At 39.0% G+C, this 19471-nt stretch overlaps 1 protein-coding gene across 13 annotated transcripts in view; it reads right to left on the reverse strand.

The window, feature by feature from the left end:
• LOC134847570 (voltage-dependent calcium channel type A subunit alpha-1-like) overlaps positions 1-19471 on the reverse strand; it is a 101686-nt gene that overhangs the window by 62890 nt on the left and 19325 nt on the right. The window contains exon 1 of one of the 13 annotated variants that reach the window (XM_063864663.1): positions 18148-18284. The exons of 11 other annotated variants lie outside the window; for them this stretch is intronic. The gene's annotated coding sequence lies outside the window, so the exon portion shown is untranslated. Of the gene's footprint in view, positions 1-6890; positions 6917-18147; positions 18285-19471 lie in introns of those variants that run through there. One more of the 13 variants, XM_063864661.1, reaches the window with a different exon arrangement.

Genomic DNA, 19471 nt, shown 5'->3' on the forward strand with positions numbered 1-19471 from the left:
AATCGAATCAAATAGTTTGCCTCATTACCGTTTTCTCCGACCAAATTCACACCTCAGACTCACATAAACACGCAGCAGTTTCAACTGCACTCGTTTCACTTTCAACGACTACACAGACACATTGACAACCGATAATCAAAGTTGACAAGTACGACGGTGTTCCAATGAAATGGAAGTTCCTGTTCACTGTCAACCACGCAGAAAAGTTAACACACTTGCAAACATTGACAACAGGACGCGCTCATCAAGATATCGCCGGATACTTAAGTAACAACGCTATGTATACAAATTGGAAGACCCGCCATAATTGTCAAGAACTATATCAACAAATTACAACAACTCCGCATGGCTTCAACGTAATTTAAGCAATCGTTTATAGACTTTTCATCTTTCATTTGCAATCTTGTGGACATTTTTGAGAGACATGGATTCACCAACGACCTGAACTCCACCATTCACATGCAATTTGAAGTCAATAAACTTAACCACTCTGAGCGACTACCATGGACCCAACACATCATCAACAACAGCATACAGCAGCCCAGCCTCATCAATTTTAATCACTGGCTCAGTTAATTCGACTTAGCTTGTGAGTATCTACCCCAGCATAACTTCACCTCCCCATCTAAACAACCTTATCATCTAGTCAACAAAGAAACAGTGAACGTCAAAGCAACAACCATCGCGGCAACCAGCCCCAAACACGCAACGAAAGATTTTCCGAAAGCACAAAAAGGACAGGAAAAAAGACGAACTCCTTGCGCTTTTTGTGATCTGAATCATCACCCCTCACAGTGTCTTAAGTACAAAGATTTGATAATTGACGATAAGCGAAAGCTTATACACGGAAAAAAACTGTTGTCTAAAGTGTCTTGGACTGCACTTGGTAAGGGATTGCATTTTAAGCGAAAATGCGTCACTTGCAACAGACAACATTATAACAGCATTCAACAACAACAAAACCGAACAGCGCTCGCAATTTCCTCTCAGCAGCAACTAGTATCAGACAGACCACACAAATTAGTCAACCGACAGCAGAAACGTTTCGCAAACTCATTACTGCTCCATGTACCTGTTACAACTCGCAAAAACACAAATTTACTAACACATATACCTTTCTTGACAATGGAAGCAATGACAGTTATTTGCTACAGTCGATATCCAACTCTCTTCAATTAGACGAAAGCCTCGAAACAGAAGAATTCTTCATCGATGGATTTCATAATTCGAAGCAAATCACAGCACGATCTGTTGAATTGATCATTCACCCGTTTGGAAACCTCAGCGAGAAGTTTCCAGTGAAACAAGCGTTCGTGCTTGACATGCTGAATCTAGATGATGTTCAACTCGACAACCTCAACAGCATCTGCAGCAGTTACAATCATTTAAAGGACATCAACTTTACAGATTTCGACAACAACCGATTTCGACAAAGATTTCGACAACAAGTTTCAATTCTCATTGGAACCAACAACATTGATCTTTTTACATCTCAAGCAATAATAAAAGGACCAGAAATTGCGCCACGTGCAATTTGCTTACCTTTTGGTTGGACAATTGGTGGTCCAACCGCCGACATACTCGGGAATTCAGTTTTGCAAGCCTACTCTTCTCACATCAGCGACATCAACGAAGACGCACACTTTCCGAACTATTAGCGTCTACCTGGAGAATGGAAATTTACGGAACCTCTCCGGAAGTAACTTTCTCCAAAGATGAAAAACACCCTTGAGACTTTCGGCAGACCATCAAATACACGGAAGGAAGGTATCATGTTGAACTTCTCTGGAAACCGAACGCCTTCATTCCCAACAACTACTTTGCAGCCGCTCAACAATTCAAGAAAATGAAAACCCGCCACCTCAACGACTCCAACAAGCTTGCAGCGAAACAGGACACAATCACAAACAACTTGACCAGGAACTACTTTCGCAAACTTTCAAGCTAAGAAATTCCCTCAACAGAATAGATACTGCCAGAACATGGAATGACGAAACCAAACGCGAGATGAAAATTCAAAGCGTTTGCCTGAATGACAAGTTTTTATCTGGACCGGACCTCCTAAGCAACCTAATTGCTATTATTTGCCGTTTTCGAGAACGGAAACGTCCCATCAAAAAAGACATTGAAGCGTGTACATGCAAGTTTCCGTCAGACCCGCAGACCAAAATTTCTGAGATTCATCTGCGGAACAAATCAGCCAGATTTATACGAGTATACTTGTTTCGTTTTTGGCGCTAAATGCAGCCGCTCAAAACAGAAGAATTCTTCATCTGCGATTTATGCGATTTTCGCAGACCGAAAGTCAATTTATGCGATTTTCGCTCTCCAAACTTGTGGTGACGACAACAAAAACTATTCCCCTCATATCAAAGAATTTATCGACAGCAAATTCGACATGGACGATTTTTACGAGTCAACCAACAACACCGTCGAAGAATCATTACAACTATCTACTGATCAGCGAAAGGTACTCGCCACAGATAATTTCAACCTGACTAAATGGATCACTACGAACCCAGAGATTTTAAGTGCAATAACTCTGCAACATCGCGCCATATCCCAAAACGAATTGAATGACCCCAACACGACGAAACGTATATTGCGAGTCAAACGGAAAATTTCCTCTGATTCACTACTTTTTCAGCCGAAGAAAATTCCAGATCTGAGAAGGAAGAAACCAACTCAGCGCAACCTGTTAAATACTTTATCCTCCATATTCGAACCTATTGGCTTCGCCGTTCCCGTGACATTTCGCCTCCAAAATCTACAGCAACACATATGGAGAAAAAGACTAAAATGGGACGATTAAACTACCAAAGAGGAACTATCCGAGCCTTTGATCTTCTCTAAAAAGCCGACAAACTCCAGCCGCTCCTCGTGCTTCGCCAATTTTTTGCAGAGCCGACCTCAGAAATTTTCTTGCACATCTTTTTGGATGCCACATACGCAGCTCCTGCTTCAATAGCGTGCCTTGTTTACACAACGGATTCCGATACAAGTTACGTTTGCTTTGAGCAAGACCCGAGTAGCCCCGTTGACACAACACACCATCACGAAACTGGAACTCCCGGCAGCTCTGTTTGGTGCCCTACTTGCTGGTTTCATTAAGCAACAACAACACTTCTCTCTAAGCCATACTTATTTCTGGACCAATAGCATCACAGTTTTGCAATGGACTCGTGGATCAGACAAAAGACAATTGCGAATCGTGTAGCAGAGATCCTGGAGCTCAACCAACCTATTCAGTGGAAACACTGCCCTTGTTACCTCATCCCCGTCGATGATGGAATTCGTGGAATCCCCTTTTCTGAGTTGAATTAACAGCCGTTGGTTCAGTGGACGAGATTTCAATCTTCATTCAGTAGATGCTTGGCCTAAATTGCCCTTTGAAACAGCCTCACCTTTAGACACTGTGGAAAGCGACAGACAACATGATTGCGTTTTCAATGATACCGAATAATGTTTGCCCGATTGGCATCAAACTTGCTATGTGGCAGCTTTCCAAGATCCCATGACTAGCAGCTCCTGCATCAATTACGAACGCTTTTCGAAGTGGAACGGCCTTCTCCGAGCAACAGCTTTTGTTCTTATTGCAGCCATACTGTTTAGAAACTCAACCAGCAAATCTTCAATCGATCGATCAGTATCTCAAACTCCTCATCAGAAACCTCGTCAGAATAACTTAATTCAGTTTCCACCCTCAGCAATTTCAGCGCCTTCGACAACTGAAGAAAATCACGACATACGACATCGACTTCGCAATGAAATTTATCATCTAAAATAACAACAGGACTCTTTTGCGAACGCGCTAAAAGATCTCCAGAAAAGAATTATCGTTGCTACCTCTCGTCAAATCCGACCCCTCTAGCCCTTTCTCGATGGATCGAACATCATGCGAGCAAAGCAAGACTAAAAAAGTCAATACTTGACGATTGTTAAAAGCAACCCGTTATTTTAGATGGAAAACACTCAGCAATTTATCTCCTCATGTTCACATCTCTAATGAGCCTTCCCCCCGAGCATACACGCAACACACTCCAAGCACGCTATTGGATTCTCTCGAAGAGATCTCAAAATCGTAAAGTGTACAACAGTTATTACGACTGCCGATTGCTCGCCTATGGATTCCAACCTGAAATGTCTCCTCCCCCATCGTGTCAACTTCCATTATATACCCCATTCCTTTAACAGCAAACTGGTTTTGACTTTTTTGGACCCTTCGCGTCAAACAATTCAACCACCTATAACAAACGGTATGGACTGATTCTTACCTACTTGACGACTCGCGCAGTTCATCTGGAAGTGTGCCATGACCTATCATCCGACACATCTCTAACAACCCTCGGACGCTTCTTTGCAAGAAAAGGCACCCATTCAGAAATCAGCTCAGAAAACTCAACGAAATTTACAGCTGCAGAAAAAGAACTGATGACCACCTTCGACGGCACCTGGATGAACCAATTTTTTGGATACCACCAGATAACTTGAAAAATCAAACCTGCCTATGCACCACATTTTGGTGGCGACTCATTCGTAGCGTAAAAAAACTCTCTATACGTCATCATTGGATCTGAAGCCCTCACAGATGATACTTTCAACACCTTGTTGTGCGAGATTGAACAATATATGAACGACCGACTCATCACGATTGTATCGTCTTCTCCCTGCGACATCGAAGCCCTGACTGTTAATCATTTATTTCTCGGAACAAGGTTTGCCAGCATGCCTCCAAGAATCATTTCTCAGGCATCAACATTGATGAAGCAATGGAAATTTGCGCAGCAGCTATCAAACTATATTTGGAAGTGGCTAATGAAAGAGCTCATCCAACTCCGCTTCCCCGACAGAAATGGACCTCCAAAACTCCTATTTCAATTGGACAACCCGTTTGGATTTTGGAAGATCAAATTCTTCGTGGATTTTGACCAACTGGTCGCCTAGAACCCTCAATTTTATCATCCGACATTGTAAAACGACAATAGAACGTTAGAATCCGCCGTGGAAGCGTTCAAATCCCAGCAAAACGCCTCGCTCCTGTTTGGCCAGACTTCTACGCTCAACAATCCGCGCTAAAGAACAGCGATCAAACTGGAGCATCCTCTATAACTCCGACATCCTGAAATGAAAAAACGGAAGAGCCTGCCAGCTTTGCCTTCCTAAACGAATTTAGACATACAGCAACGACGATACCTCGACGCTAGAAATACATTTTGTATGACAACGACACCTGACACGAAACAACAGCTTTCTTGCAGGTAGCATACTCTCATTATAAACACTACAATTTTCGTTCATGCTCTTATCATCTCTACATAAATTTCTGACCGCAACCATATTTCTTCAACCTGTAATTACTTAGATAATGACAACGACTAGTCAATCTTCTTCGACAAGGAACAGCAAAAAACAACGACCAGCCAATGTTCTTGATTCGCTAGATCTGAATTCTACTCCGGAACATCATCAACTGCAACAACCAACCAGTTCCTTCAATCAGCACACTTCAACTTTCTTTTCTGTAGCCGAATTTCTGAACTGTGACCTCAGGACAACAGAGAAACCTCAACTTAACATCCTACGAGCCTCATCTCGACAGCCGAAGACTTCAATTTAGATGGCCAGCTCGACAAGCTGGCACACTCACCTCGACATAGTTTAGGTCTTAGCTAACGGACACCCCACAACAACGCCTCCCGATTTTTCATTTTTCCTATTTTGCGATTGCAAAATAGGGTCGATTGTACAGTGCACTGTTTGATGCCTAGTTTCAACAAAATCAAGGCATTATATATGTTGTACGCATTTATATGCGACGACGAAAGACGGCAAGAAAGCGAACAACATGCCAAAAAGACAGAAATGAACTGACCTAAACTCATGAACACGAAAACTTGGAAATAATAATCTTGACAATTGTTATTAGCTTTTGAAACTAAATGAGAAACTAATTAAATAGAAAAACTTGAAATAAAAAGATTAAAAGATTACACATATTTTTAGTTTATTACATTATTTTTTTGTTTAAAATCTCATTTGGCAGTTAATTAAATTTTTTGATCAAAGTAACATGTTCAGCATCATATTGATTTGAAGTAAGACCATTTTGCAATTTTTTTGGTGCTATTGAAAGAGCATTTTTCACGCGGAGAGATCAAAACAGCATCTAGATGTTTTTATTTCAAACCAGGGGCGGAATTAAGGGTGGCGGACGCCCCCCTCCCCTCAGGGATTCGAATCCCTGCCGACCCAAGGGTCCCCCTTTGTAATATGTTGAGAAATCTTTTTTGTGATGGACACGAAATTTTTTCTAAAAGCACCTTTGGTGCCAATATATACTAATTTTGAGGGAGGAGCGCGCGCCGAAAAAACGCGATTTTTTGGTACAAATTTTCCAAAAAGGGCCTAAAAACGCCTTTTTCGGCCTGTTTTTTTTCTTCAAAATTTTGCGCAAACTTTTGGCCGAAACAGGGTTTTTCATGGTCTCATGGTCTTTGTAGTCTTTTGGGAGAGCTCGGAAAATCAATTTGGTCGACCTAAAAAAAAGTAAGTCGACAAATTTTTTTTTTGAAAATTCGCAACGCCCCGCGAAAAAATCCAAGATCCGCCCTTGTTTCAAACAGTTTTTGTTACTTTGATTTTTTATTAATATTTTTTGTATATATGGAAACGAAATAAGTTCAATGAACAAAACTAATATTGAGCAAACAGTTTAAATTAGGTTATGGAAAGTTTCAATTAGGAGAGAATAAGTCAACTAATCAACTGGGATTTCCTGAAAACGGATATATTTTTCTCGTCTTCGTTTCTTCAAACTCGAATTTTCACTAAAACGATCATATTGCACTCGCAAATTTGAGCCTGTTTAGACGAGTTCAAAGAAAACTTACTGTAGTTGAAGTAGATCAGCGAAGAGCTAGTTATAACATTTAGAGATGTCACAATCTTTTCTTCTCCGGAGTTGTGTAATAATCAGTAGTTATAAATAAAGCGACATTTGGGTGACCAAGTTTAATGATAAAAGCAGCAAAAAAGTGTTTCCTAATAAGGTGAATTGAAGAAGTATTGTAAGGAAAAAGTACTAACAGGTTTTCATCTAATTTGTGGGGGCGGCCAGAAAGAAAATTCGGGCTCAAAAACTCTGTTTCCTCATTTCAAAAGCGATATAACGTGCATTAATAACACGTCTTTTTTTCATTTGAATGGCCTTTTCCTAATGATAAAGCTCCCCTCTATTTGGCATTGAATTAGTTTTAGTCCTCTGGAAGTAAAAAATCATTGTTGATAAACAAATAAGCAGCCCTGGTTTTATTCAGGAAATCCTTTTTCTTGTCAAAAAGCATTTTTTTTGTATAAAACAACCCAGGAAATGAATAAGAAAAATAATGAATAGATGCGAATGAATGAGACTCAAATCGAAGAAAATTTTAACACCAACAATGAAATGTTATTTTGACTAATTTTTTAAAATTGATTGGGAAAAAATATTGAAGGCAAAATGCAAGTGACATTGTATGATTTTTTCACGGGCTCAAGTAAAAATGAAAGTGACATTTGATAAAAATAGACGCTTTGTGAACTTGCGTGCAAATGTTAGTTTAAGAGCGTTTTTCATTAAATAAATGGGAAATAAAACCGGAAAAACGAACATATGTGTGTAATATATAATCTGATTTTGGCGACATTTTGACTCCATCTTTGTTGACATTGTTGGGTAAAAAAAGAACTGAAGAGCATATCAAGATGAAGATCTATTTTCCGTCTGATTTTTTTTCTTTTTTTTTGTAATCCGTTCTTTGTAAATTAGATATGTAGGATATAACATGTTTATAGGTCTCAGTTGACTTTAATGTGCCAAAAATAGGTTAAAAATGCTAATGTTAATTATATATAGAGAAAACAAATACTTAAAATTCACAAAATTTTAATTTTCCATATATTTTAAATCTTGAAATTGTCTTGAACTCAAATTTCAAATATGCAGCGAGCCTTTTTGTAATAAAAAAGACTTCTGTTTTCAGGTTTTCAAATTTGATGATCTTACAAATTGATTTGTCGGCCGGTATTACAGCACAGAATATAACAGGGCCCGCTGGAACAATGGCCTTCCTTGTTGCCTCTTAATTTCGCCTAATTCAATTTGCCAATTTCTTTTGAAGCGAGAGAATCCTCAAGGCACTTTGCTCCAAATACTCATCAAGTAAGGGAAAACTACCCAACTTTTTTCACGCAATTTGCCTGTAAAAAGAGTCATTGCCCGAAAAAAAAATAATTCTCAATGCAAAAATACATAAAAAATAGGAAATAACTTATAAAATCAAAACACTTGGTTTAAACTAGCCTTTTCTTGGAATGACCGAAAAAATCAGGATGGGTTGACTTTTTGGAAGTTGGATTTTAGCTCGTTTTGATTCATACCTTCTTTCAATAATATGTACAGTCAACTAAAACTTACTGTTTATAAGCAATGAAACAGTCTTGTGTTATTTTGTTGATTAGGAGTAAGGTAAGAAAAATGAACTAGCTCTGTGAACTTCATTCTGCGGTCTCATTTGCCTTGGAATTGTAAAAAGGCTAGTGCAAAAAGACAACAATGGCGCGAGCAGTACAATTGAAGTAAATTCTTTGCCCTAATTCCCGGTACATTAACGCCAGTTACACCATAAACGAACTGACGAAGACATTAAAAAACAAGAACATCCAATAGCTGCGCGAAGAGCCCAGACAGTTCCGATTAAATTAAAAAAGTATATCAACATTGTTTTGGCAAATCTATGTGTTTTTTTTGTGCGTGGAGTCAGGACAGGAGCGATACAATAATTTATTGCAACAAAATAGGTTAATTGTCTTTGGTTGTGGATAAAAAGTGAATAGAAAAAAGCTCAATCGATTACGGTTGTGGACAAAGGCGTATAAAAATAGAAAAGAAAAAAAATCTGAACAAAAAACTAATTTTGAAAAATTTTATTAAAATTTTGTTCAATTTTTGAAGACTTTTTACTGGCAAGGAAGCACTTTATGAAGCTTCTAAAAATAATTTCTTAAATTAACAGCTTAACTGAAAGCCTATTTAGTGCTACAAGACTTACTCGTTGCCTTTACTCATTCTAAAATAGACTAAAAGCCAAAAAGTTCAACCCCGCTTTTAGTAAACAATCATAAGCCAATAAAATTTAAGCAAAGTTTAATCTCAAATTTTTCTCCACACTTTTCAAGATTGCGTTTAGTAAAAAAAACTGGTATTTATATTGTTAAACTGATGCAATTTGGTTGTCAAACAAAAATAATTTAAATGGAATATTGAGAACATTATTAATTTGGTAATTTTTGTTGGGCTGCAAAAGAAGTTCACTGAGTTGAAATTTTGTCGGCAATTACTCGGCAGTTTCGGTTTAATTTTTAAAGGACTATAACCAACAAAAAACCTTTTCGAGAAAAATTTTTGCCCTATATCGAAAAATTTTTACATTACATTATACCTGCTTAAAATTCATGCCAATTTGACAAAAACACGTTGTAATTTTCAAGTTTTATTTCTTCTGTTTGGAGATTTATATCAGCATTGTATACAGTAACTACCGTCTACAGTCCTTTTCTACCATAATTTTTCTCGCCGAATGTTGACTGCAAACTTGCAAAAGTTGCTATTGAACTAATTGTTACGAGTATTAGTAGTACAACAAATCAAAACAAGACTGCTCGTATAAGGGCGAAGCCCTGAATGTTCCGACTGCCTTCGAAGGTTTATGGAACAGTTAAAACATTAAAAAATTAAATTTTTTTTCTCTAAAATTTGAAATTTTTATGAAAATCATCTCCCCACACGCCATATAAAGTACAGAAATATAGATTTCGCTCCTTGTAACAAAACAATTATGGCAATTAAGCTTCTTTCAACCAATTTGGAACAATTTCTAGGACGGATTAACTCTCCGCTTACGTGCTAATAGCGCGAAATATATCGCGCGTTAATTGTCCCAAATTGGCCAAAATACCAATCTTTAAACCCCCATATTTTTAGGAAAATGATCACAGGTGAAATATCTTTTCAAATTTGAGCTCATGACAACAATACCTTTCGAATGATATTAAAAAAATTCCGTCAAAAGTGGCTAGTTAAAAAGTCGAAATTTGTCTGAAGAAAAAAAAACCCACCCCGAGCGCAAATACTCCGTTACTTTCGTATCGAAAGTCGGAACAAAAAAGTATTAGCAACAAAAGACAACTACGCCAAAAAACAACTCGCTACAAAAGAAAATTGTTATTTTTATATATACCAAACAAAGCAATCTGTAGCGCAGAGTGGCGAAGTAAAACAACCGGTCGCTTTTAGCACAAATAAAATTTAAATTCAAATTTTCAATCATTTAAAGTTATCGCTTCCTATCAATTTTGCCAGTAGTCTATTTCTGCGAGTTGCTTTCAATTGCGAGTTCTAGTGATTTTTTCTATGAACAAAACTGAGTTCCAATTTCGCGGGCAGACAAACACATCAATCAAAAATGTTAAAACTTAGATAATTACCTGTCAAAAAAACCCATCCAAATCCATATAAATTAAAATTTGAACGAGAAATAATAAAAATAGCAGTTTTTATTGTTATGCAAGGAATCTAAAACCGGATTTTTTTTTATTTCAGGCCATTCACTCGAAAAGCTTACAAAAGACTCTTCGTGATAGATCAAAGCCCTGAACAATCCGGCTGTCTTTCAGGGCGTGTTCGTTTCATAAATTGTTTCATATTTCGTAAATGATTTTTATATGCAAATGCTCACAAAAATTAAAAAGTTCACTGTTTCAGACCACAAAGACAAAGATTTCTTCGAATACTTTTTCCAATTTTCTGGTAGTATTGCAGAACACGATTAGTTAATTGCATGCCTTAAGCGTTAAAAGAAAATCTTTCAAGCAACTTCCAGACCCTCATGGCTTAGCAAAAAGTTAGATCATTTTTTTATTATGAGCCGCAGGCTTCAGTACAAGGCAGATGGTATGAAAAGGTCCACTTTATCTTATTCAACATAAAATAAAACTTAATGTTGAAAACATACGATTGTTCAGCTAGAACTTTTTTCATTTCAAAAGTGTCGAAAATTTTTTTCATTTTTTGTTTACAGTTTACTGAGGTTTCAGTTGTTAGGTAGTTTTTTGTTCCTATCATATCGACACCGTATTTTCGCATGGCGCAGCCAGCAGGCCAAAGTGGGGGGAAAACCCACTGGGGATTACATCGTTTTGGCACTCGACGTTTGCAGAGTCACCAATGCTATGGGAGTTTTGGTTCAATCGTTTTCAATGGGGGATGGTGATCAAACATAGCATAAACCCGAAGAACTTATATTATGCCAGTACGTTAACCGCAGCGCAGGTTACAGCATTACCAGAGGAGGTAGACGGGAAGGATCGCCTGGCGTCGGAGCAAACGTTTATCTCGAACTTGTATTTGTGTCTGGGGGAGAAAGGACAGGATGAGCTACATAAGAGGAGACCACACCTGGATTTATCTACAACAAGGTACTCTAGAGTTTTGGATACTATTGAAACAGAATTTAAGAAGGAACGGAACGAAACTTACGAGACATTCCAATTATTGGCACAGAAGCAACAAATAGGAGAATCGTTGGAGCAGTTCCACTCAGTGTTGAGTGGGCTGGCCGCTCGATGTAATTTTGGAACATTGGAGACCAGGATTTTGCGGGATGTGTTCATAGTGAACATGAACATTAGGGAGGCCCAAAATGAGTTATGTCGCTCGACGAAGACACCAGAGGAGGTGTACCGTATTGCCCTTTCATATGAACGTGGATACAAATATGCTAAGTCACACGGATTGGCAACCGGGGGAGGAACTAGTGGCACCGCCGGTGGAACTGGAGCTTTCCAAATCAAGACGGAACCGGTGGGAACCATCCGAGGAGGATACAGAAACAATAGACAGCGGGGCCGTGGATCGCTTAGAGGACAAGCAGAAATGAGAAGGGGTGGTTCTAGAAGATGCTATAATTGTGATCAACCCAATTTTACCCCGGAACACCTCACAAATTGTCCAGCCAAAAATGCAACGTGTAATTTCTGCCGGAAAACGGGACATTACGAGAGGACTTGTCGGGGAAAGCAAAACAATCGGGGAAGACCGGCAGTGGGACTAATCCAAAATCAGGAGGATATGAAAAGCTAGTGAAATAGGCGACGCTCAGGATACTTATTCGCAGCATGAGAATTCCGTTTGCTGGCTTAATACACCGGTAAAGAAGCAACGATCGTGGGATTCGGATAGCTCAGGAAATTATGTTGTCATGGCTATCAAATCTCTGAGAGAAACGGTAATGAAAGTGGCCGGCGCCTGACTACCAATTAAGGTAAATGGAAAGCAAACGAATGTCTGGATAGATAGTGGATCACCAATTTCAATATTCACCATTGGAGAATTGAAACGGACGTTGGGCACCGCAGGCGTCAATGTGAAGGCACCGGCATCGGAGGACGATGAATTCAGGGATTACGGAAACAATCCTTTACGACTACTAGGAACGATGGACGTCTTGTTGGAAACGAAGGGATGGGTGACTAACGCGAATATCAGAGTGATTGGAGGAAGCAGACCATCAAATATTGGGAGAGACCTAATGCCAAATCTTGGATTGCAGATAGTGCAGAAGGCACCGGAGGAGAATGTGATGTCGGTACAGAACGATCAATCTGGGGCCGAGGCAACAGAGGTGGAGGACTCACTAGACCACTGGCAGACCTATTTCAGTAAGCAATTTGAAAACCTTTTTAACAGAGTCGGAAAAATTAGGAATTCGATTTTTTTCGAAACGTTAACGCCGATTCAACAAAAAGGACGTAGAGTGCCCATCACATTGCAGGATAAGGTCGATAAGGAAATTAATAAACTTTTACGACAAGGACACATTGAAAAGCTGAAGGAATGTTCGGATAAGTATTTTGTTTCTCCGATTATAATAACGGTGAAAAAGGACGGATCAGTAAAAGTAGCGTTAGAATCCCGGGAGTAGAACAAGCAAGTCCACAAAAATAAATACCAAATGGCGAATATTGAAGAGCTCGTGGATACGGTAGGACAAACGATAAGCGAACGGAAACCAGGAGACGTATATTTTTCTACTATGGATCTTACGTATTCGTACGGTCAATTACCACTTAGCCCGCAAACGAGCGTTCAATGCAATTTTTCGCTGGTGGGAGGAAAATCAACGGGCACGTATCGCTTTCAAACGGGGTTCTACGGCCTTACAACCATGCCAGCGGAATTTCAGAGAGTGATGGATACGATCCTTTTGGAATTTCCGCAGGCGCATGCCTTTATTGAGGACATTTTGGTGGTCACCAAAGGAACTGAGATTGAGCATATCTCGACAGTTGAGAGAATTTTGCGGAAGTTGGATCGCGAGAATACGTCGCTTAAGCTCACTAAATGCCAATTTGCGCGGTGAGAATGTGAATGGTTGGGGCACAAAATAACTCGTACCGGAATAACACCGCTCGTCCGAAAAAAGGGACCGATCGAATCGCTAAAAGCAATAAAAACGGTGTCACAACCTAAATCTTTTATGGGTTCCATTCACAGCTTGCACAAATATCTTCCGGCGCTTGCGGAATCATCAGCGTCTTTACTCCCACTATTAAGCCGGAAAAACTATTATATTTGGAGTGATGAATGTCAAATATCATTCGAGAACCTGAAAAAGCAGGTGCCTAACAAAATAGAACTTCGGCATTTTGATGTACACCGGGACACAAGAATTGTGTGTGACGCTAGTCATAACGGGCTCGGAGCGGTCCTTGAGCAACTAAATTCCGACGGCTGGAGGCCGATATCGTTCGCATCCCGGTATTTAAACGAGGCAGAGAAAAATTATTCAACGAATGAATTAGAAACGCTTGCAGTTGTGTGGGGGGTGGACTATTTCCGCAACTATGTGCTGGGAAGAAAATTTTTAATAGTTACGGATCATAAGGCACTAGTATCATTGCTAAATGGGAACAACAAAAAGAACAAAACAATGTTCAGCAGATTAACAAGATGGTTAGATCGCCTTATACCGTTCGATTTTCAAGTAGAGCAAAAACCCGGAGCAAAAATTGGACTCGCTGATTATCTATCAAGGCATCCCAGTTTGGAACCTCAACCAGTTAGCACCTATGACAGTATGTTTACGGTGGCGAAAAATTAGTCGAATTAGATCCGCCCTCGGATTTGAAAAGGAAGCTTTCTCCAAAAATAGACTCGAGTCTCCACCGGTTACTAATAATAGACGCGGTTGTAATGTATCGAATAGAAAACGACCGGTAGAGGGCGAACGATCATGCGGTGGAAATTGGACCAATCACAGAGCGACGAATTGCATTTCCGGCAGGTCAAATAAGTCTAGTAATAATTTAGTTGGGACTATTATTGAAGCTGATTTTGGTTACTTAAACTCTTCAAAAACAAACACTCAAAACTTAAAACACAATTCAATTATGGAAAGAAAAATCAGAAAATTATGGGAATGACACCCCAGCATTAGTAGTAGCGATGAAATAGAGGAGATTGATGTGGATATGCAAGCGGTTACAACAGAAGTTCGGAGCACTAAAACAAATACCATCATTTCCATTCCGTCGGTTTATCCTGGCGAAAGTTATCCACCGGTTAATCCGGAAAATAGGGTTATATCCGTTATTCCGAGAAATTGCAAAATTGTCAGTAAACAAACCGCTCTTCCCGAATTGTTTAATCTTCGATTTATAGAATCACAAAATAATTCAGATCCACAATTACAAGCCATTATCGAATTAATTAAATGTAAAGACCCTCATTTACACTCAAAAATTGCAGCGATGAGTAAGAACTATGCATAGTATACTCAAGACTTTCACGTAAGAGACGGATGCCTATGGATGGACGAGAGGCTAGTGATCCCTAACACATTGCAAGCGGCGGTAAACAATAAGCTACATTATTATGACCACGGGAAATCAAGTATGTATGACGAGGCCGAAGACATCTGGTACCCGTACATGTTCCGTAACTTAGCAACTACCGCCGGGAATTGCCAGGAATGCACATTAGCTGGTAAGAACTTGAAAAATATGTGTTCGAAAGATGATATAGGGAAAATACCTGAGCCGAAAGAACCGAATGAATCGGTACAACTGGATTTTTGGGGGCTCATTAACTACTTGAAGGAGTCTAAAAAGTATGTTTTGGTGGCGGTGGATCGGTTCTCACGTTGGCCATCGGCTATGGTCTGTAATTCGAACCGATCGGATAAAATTATTAAATTTCTAAAAGCATACTTTATTGCCCACGGAGTTCCGCGCCAAATTCGAGTTGATCAAGGAACAGACTTTATGTCTAAGGAGGTTAGGGCATTTTGTCATGAACAGGGAATTGAAATTTGCATCTCGCCAGTGAACGATCATAGGGCAACAGGATGTGTCGCACGCACGATTGGCAGCATCAAGAACTCAGTACTTACGTATGCGCTGGAGGATAAACCGGAACCCTTGGATCGGATGGTCGAAAGAGCCCTCGGAGCCTTAAGATTTGTGAAAAACACCACCCTCAACAAAACACCGTTCAAAGCGCACCACGGCCGGGAAGCTAACACGGTTCTCAGAAATTTGACTAAAAAGCCTACTTTACGGAATCTAAATTGCGAAAATGTAATACGATCAAAATCTGCATGTTTAGATGAACGAGACCCAATCGCCCAAGCAATGCCGGAGCCTATGGATACCAACTGGGGAATCCGATCGGACACTGAGTACGACCAGATAAACAGGCGAAGACCACTGAAATTGGCCCAGGACCAAGCTGCTAACCAGGATGATGAGCCTGGAATTGTGCGAGCACCAAGTGACCCAGTCGAAATACCACCGGCAGTGGTGATGCAGAGGACCGGGGAGCGGAATATGAATAGGTATAGACCATTAAATTTCAATATAGTAAATCAAAGTGAGCATACTATTGAAATGAGTAATGGTGCTGTGCTTAGAAAATCGGGAGTAGCACTAAAGAAGGCAAAGGTTCTGAAAAAACGGGCGCCGGGACAAATCGCGGCACCACCAACGCCATGGGACCTAAAACGGAAGTTACTAACGAGTAGTAGCCAACCAAGTAGCTCAAAAGGCACCAGGGGAACTTTCCATAGCACCTTGGGAAAGAAATCACGATTCCAAAATTTGGAAATCGTGGAGGACTCAGAATTGGACGCGGAGGACCATTTACCGCTAATTACAACGAAGCAAGCCAAATCGACAAGTGGGGGAGCAAACGTTGGTGAAGAGGGACAAGGAACGTCTAGTGGGGGAGAGGACCAAGTACAAACTGAAACTATAACGATTCGACCCAGTAACTACGAGACAGCGACGGATTACACAATGGCACGCGAACAGGAAATCGAAGCGAACCGAAGGAAGGAAGATACCGGAGGAATTACACCACAGGAGACGGAACGCCAGGCGGAATAAATTCCAGCAACCGGGGAGAAGAAGCGGGGTCGGAAACAACGACTTGTCTCCTACTCAAGTCAAGATTCGGCTAGTTCATTGGACGAAACTAGTTCTAGACGGTCGGGAAGAAAACGAACCGCAGTGACTAAGATGGGGGCAGTCATGATCGATAACATCCAAAAGACGGATAAGTCAGGAGCAAAATGAAAAAAAAGTATGAGGAAAGGAAGTATGAGTAACAAACTTATGTAAACAAACTTGTTAACTGTTGAAAACTGTTAACATATGGAGGTCGAGGGAGAGGGCATGCTGTGAAACGGCAAAAACTCAAAAATTTGTGTTTTAAAGGTTTTTGTAGTTGATTGATAAAACTTGTTATTCACCCTACTGATAACATCGATGCATTGGATACGTTAATTAGAGTCATGAATTTTTACAAGGAGGGAAATGTCATAGTATCTAAATTTAGTTCATGTTCCATTTCTAGTTGTGCTACTTAATTCATTTATCTGTCTGGCGCTAACTGGTATTTAACCTTCGGAGTTTGTCTGTCACCTTCGGATGACAGCTATTTTATTGTCTCCGACTAACTTTCTAACATACGGTTACTTATCTTACTGGATTAGTTTAACATATCGAAACCGTATTTTCACATGTGGAAAAAAAACCAAGATGAAATATGATTGCCAAATTTATTTTGCTTGAAGCATCAAGAGTACGGTGATGAGATCTCAAAAGGTAGCCATAGTAGCGTGAAACTTTTGAGGTACACTTTTTGCCGCAAAAAAAATAACACGAAAATGAAAGAAAATTGGTGTTGCATATTACATATTGTATGAATGCATAATTTTGGTATGACATTTTCAGCAGAAAACGCTATGTACTTCTCACTGAAACTACAAAACGAATTGTAATTTCAAAGCCCAATTGAATAAAAAAAAATCTCCTTGATAATGCATGGCAATCCGCGTCTTCCATAACACTGGTGACAATAATCCTGTTCTTTGTTCAAAACTTTGCTGCGATACCGGCAATCAGGATTCGTAGGCCACATGTGTAGTGACTGGTTACTCATGTATTTGGTCTATAAGAGCATCTTTATATTTATGTAGGACATAAAGAAATATAGACATTCAGTTGTGAAGAGGTGGTGAAGTGGTTACGTCTCCGCCCGACAATCATAGGGTCCGAAGTTCGAGATCCACCATGATCTGTACAGGTTGCTTAAAGGTGAGGAAACATTATTTTGCCCAGATAATGAATATAAAAAAATGCATGTTAAACTTAAGAAGGACAAAACATCGGTTCTCCACGAAGAACCGTTGTTTTGTCCTTCTTAAAGTTTACATACAATTTTTTTGATTCATTTTGGTCCTTTCCCTTGTGGATTAATGGTCTTAAACATAACACGTTTTTCGAATTTGAATTCATTTATTCACGTCGATTTAATCGATAAAGCTTAGTTCGGTTAGCAAATATATCGGCCTGCTGAATGGACGAATGGTCTCGGAGACACAGATTCTGAAAAAATTCAAACTTTGGGGTCATAAAAACCTCAAGCTGCACAGTTAAACCCAATTTAGCCCAAACTTACCGGAAAAATTGGCGTCTCAAATAGTCAAGAAATTATCTAAGTTTGAATGTTAGAACAAGGTAATGGAAAATTTAATAGTGACAACTTACTGTGTATTATCTTGTATTGCTGACAGCGTGGATGATTTTTTTAGGGAAATTGAACAATATTTGCGCGGGGAGGAAATAATCAACAATACAACACCGTCTGAAATATTTGCACGGTATAGTCTGAACACCCAAAAAAGAACAGTTGGAAAGATTCTTAATACTTTTTCCTACCAACTTACCCGTTAAAAGTAAGGCATTAAAAGAGTAAACAAGCGTGTATTAAGCTGGCTGAACGAGAAATATTTCGGATTAGAGCAGAAATATTAACAGTCGTACTTCAATAAGAAAAATATGATGCCCAATTTATGCTCAAAATGATTCCCGAGAGATAAAACCGTTTGCACTTTTTCTGCAGAATAAAAATTAGGAACAGACTTTAAATTCATCGCATAACACCCCACATTTACCTGGTGTGGTGGAACGGTTCTTTGATGCGTTGTTATGATTTAGATGTCTTAAAATGATGAACGGCTCGAGAAACATGGTTTCCGATGCACATCCGTTCAGTAAATAGTTCACAAATAAGATCATGCAAAGAACACAACAAAAAAGATCCGTGAGAAGAGTAATCAATTAGTATGCAAATAGCCAACCACTAAGGTTAAATTCTGCGATAAGAAATAAAAGGAAACTTTAAACTTTTTTCCATTGAAGCTCTGATACGATTACGTCTCAAATGGCATAATTTTCAAATAGCATAACAATGAAAAATTTTATCAAATGACATCAATTCCAGGTATATTGCAGAGTTAAAAAAATTAAAGAAATTTTTGAATTCGAGTGAATAAATTCGAAACATCTTTCAATAAATTGTGAAAAATGATTACGTTGTCAATTCAATTGTTAATTGAACCTTTAATTTAAAAAAACAGAATTCTTATCAAAAGCATAAGCTTGCTGCTGCTAACTAGTTTATTTTTATCAATTTTTTAAACAAAAATGTCACTCAACTTTTGTTTAGAAGCAGTTAATTCTAAAATTTTTTGCTTATATTTTTGATAAAAAAGAGAAATATTTTTTCGTATAAAGTGTTTCATATTATAAATTCAGGCTATTTGAGAAAACTTTAATTTTTTATGCCATTTGGGAATTATGCGATATGTGAAGTTACCCTAAGATACATTGCTATTTCATATTAAATGCTTAGATACAGATTTACGTAAAATCAGGGAGTAAGATCAAGGTAAAATCAGACGTGTTTCCCGTACTTATAAAATGTTCTAATTCAGATCCAAAATAAAGTTTTTCAGATCTAATTTTCAGATTTGAAATGGGTTGTCAAATGTTAAATTAAAGCTTGGATACTTTATAATTGGGTTATTTT

Source organism: Symsagittifera roscoffensis, chromosome 6 (assembly GCF_963678635.1).
Source record: "Symsagittifera roscoffensis chromosome 6, txSymRosc1.1, whole genome shotgun sequence".
Taxonomy (NCBI): domain Eukaryota; kingdom Metazoa; phylum Xenacoelomorpha; order Acoela; family Convolutidae; genus Symsagittifera; species Symsagittifera roscoffensis.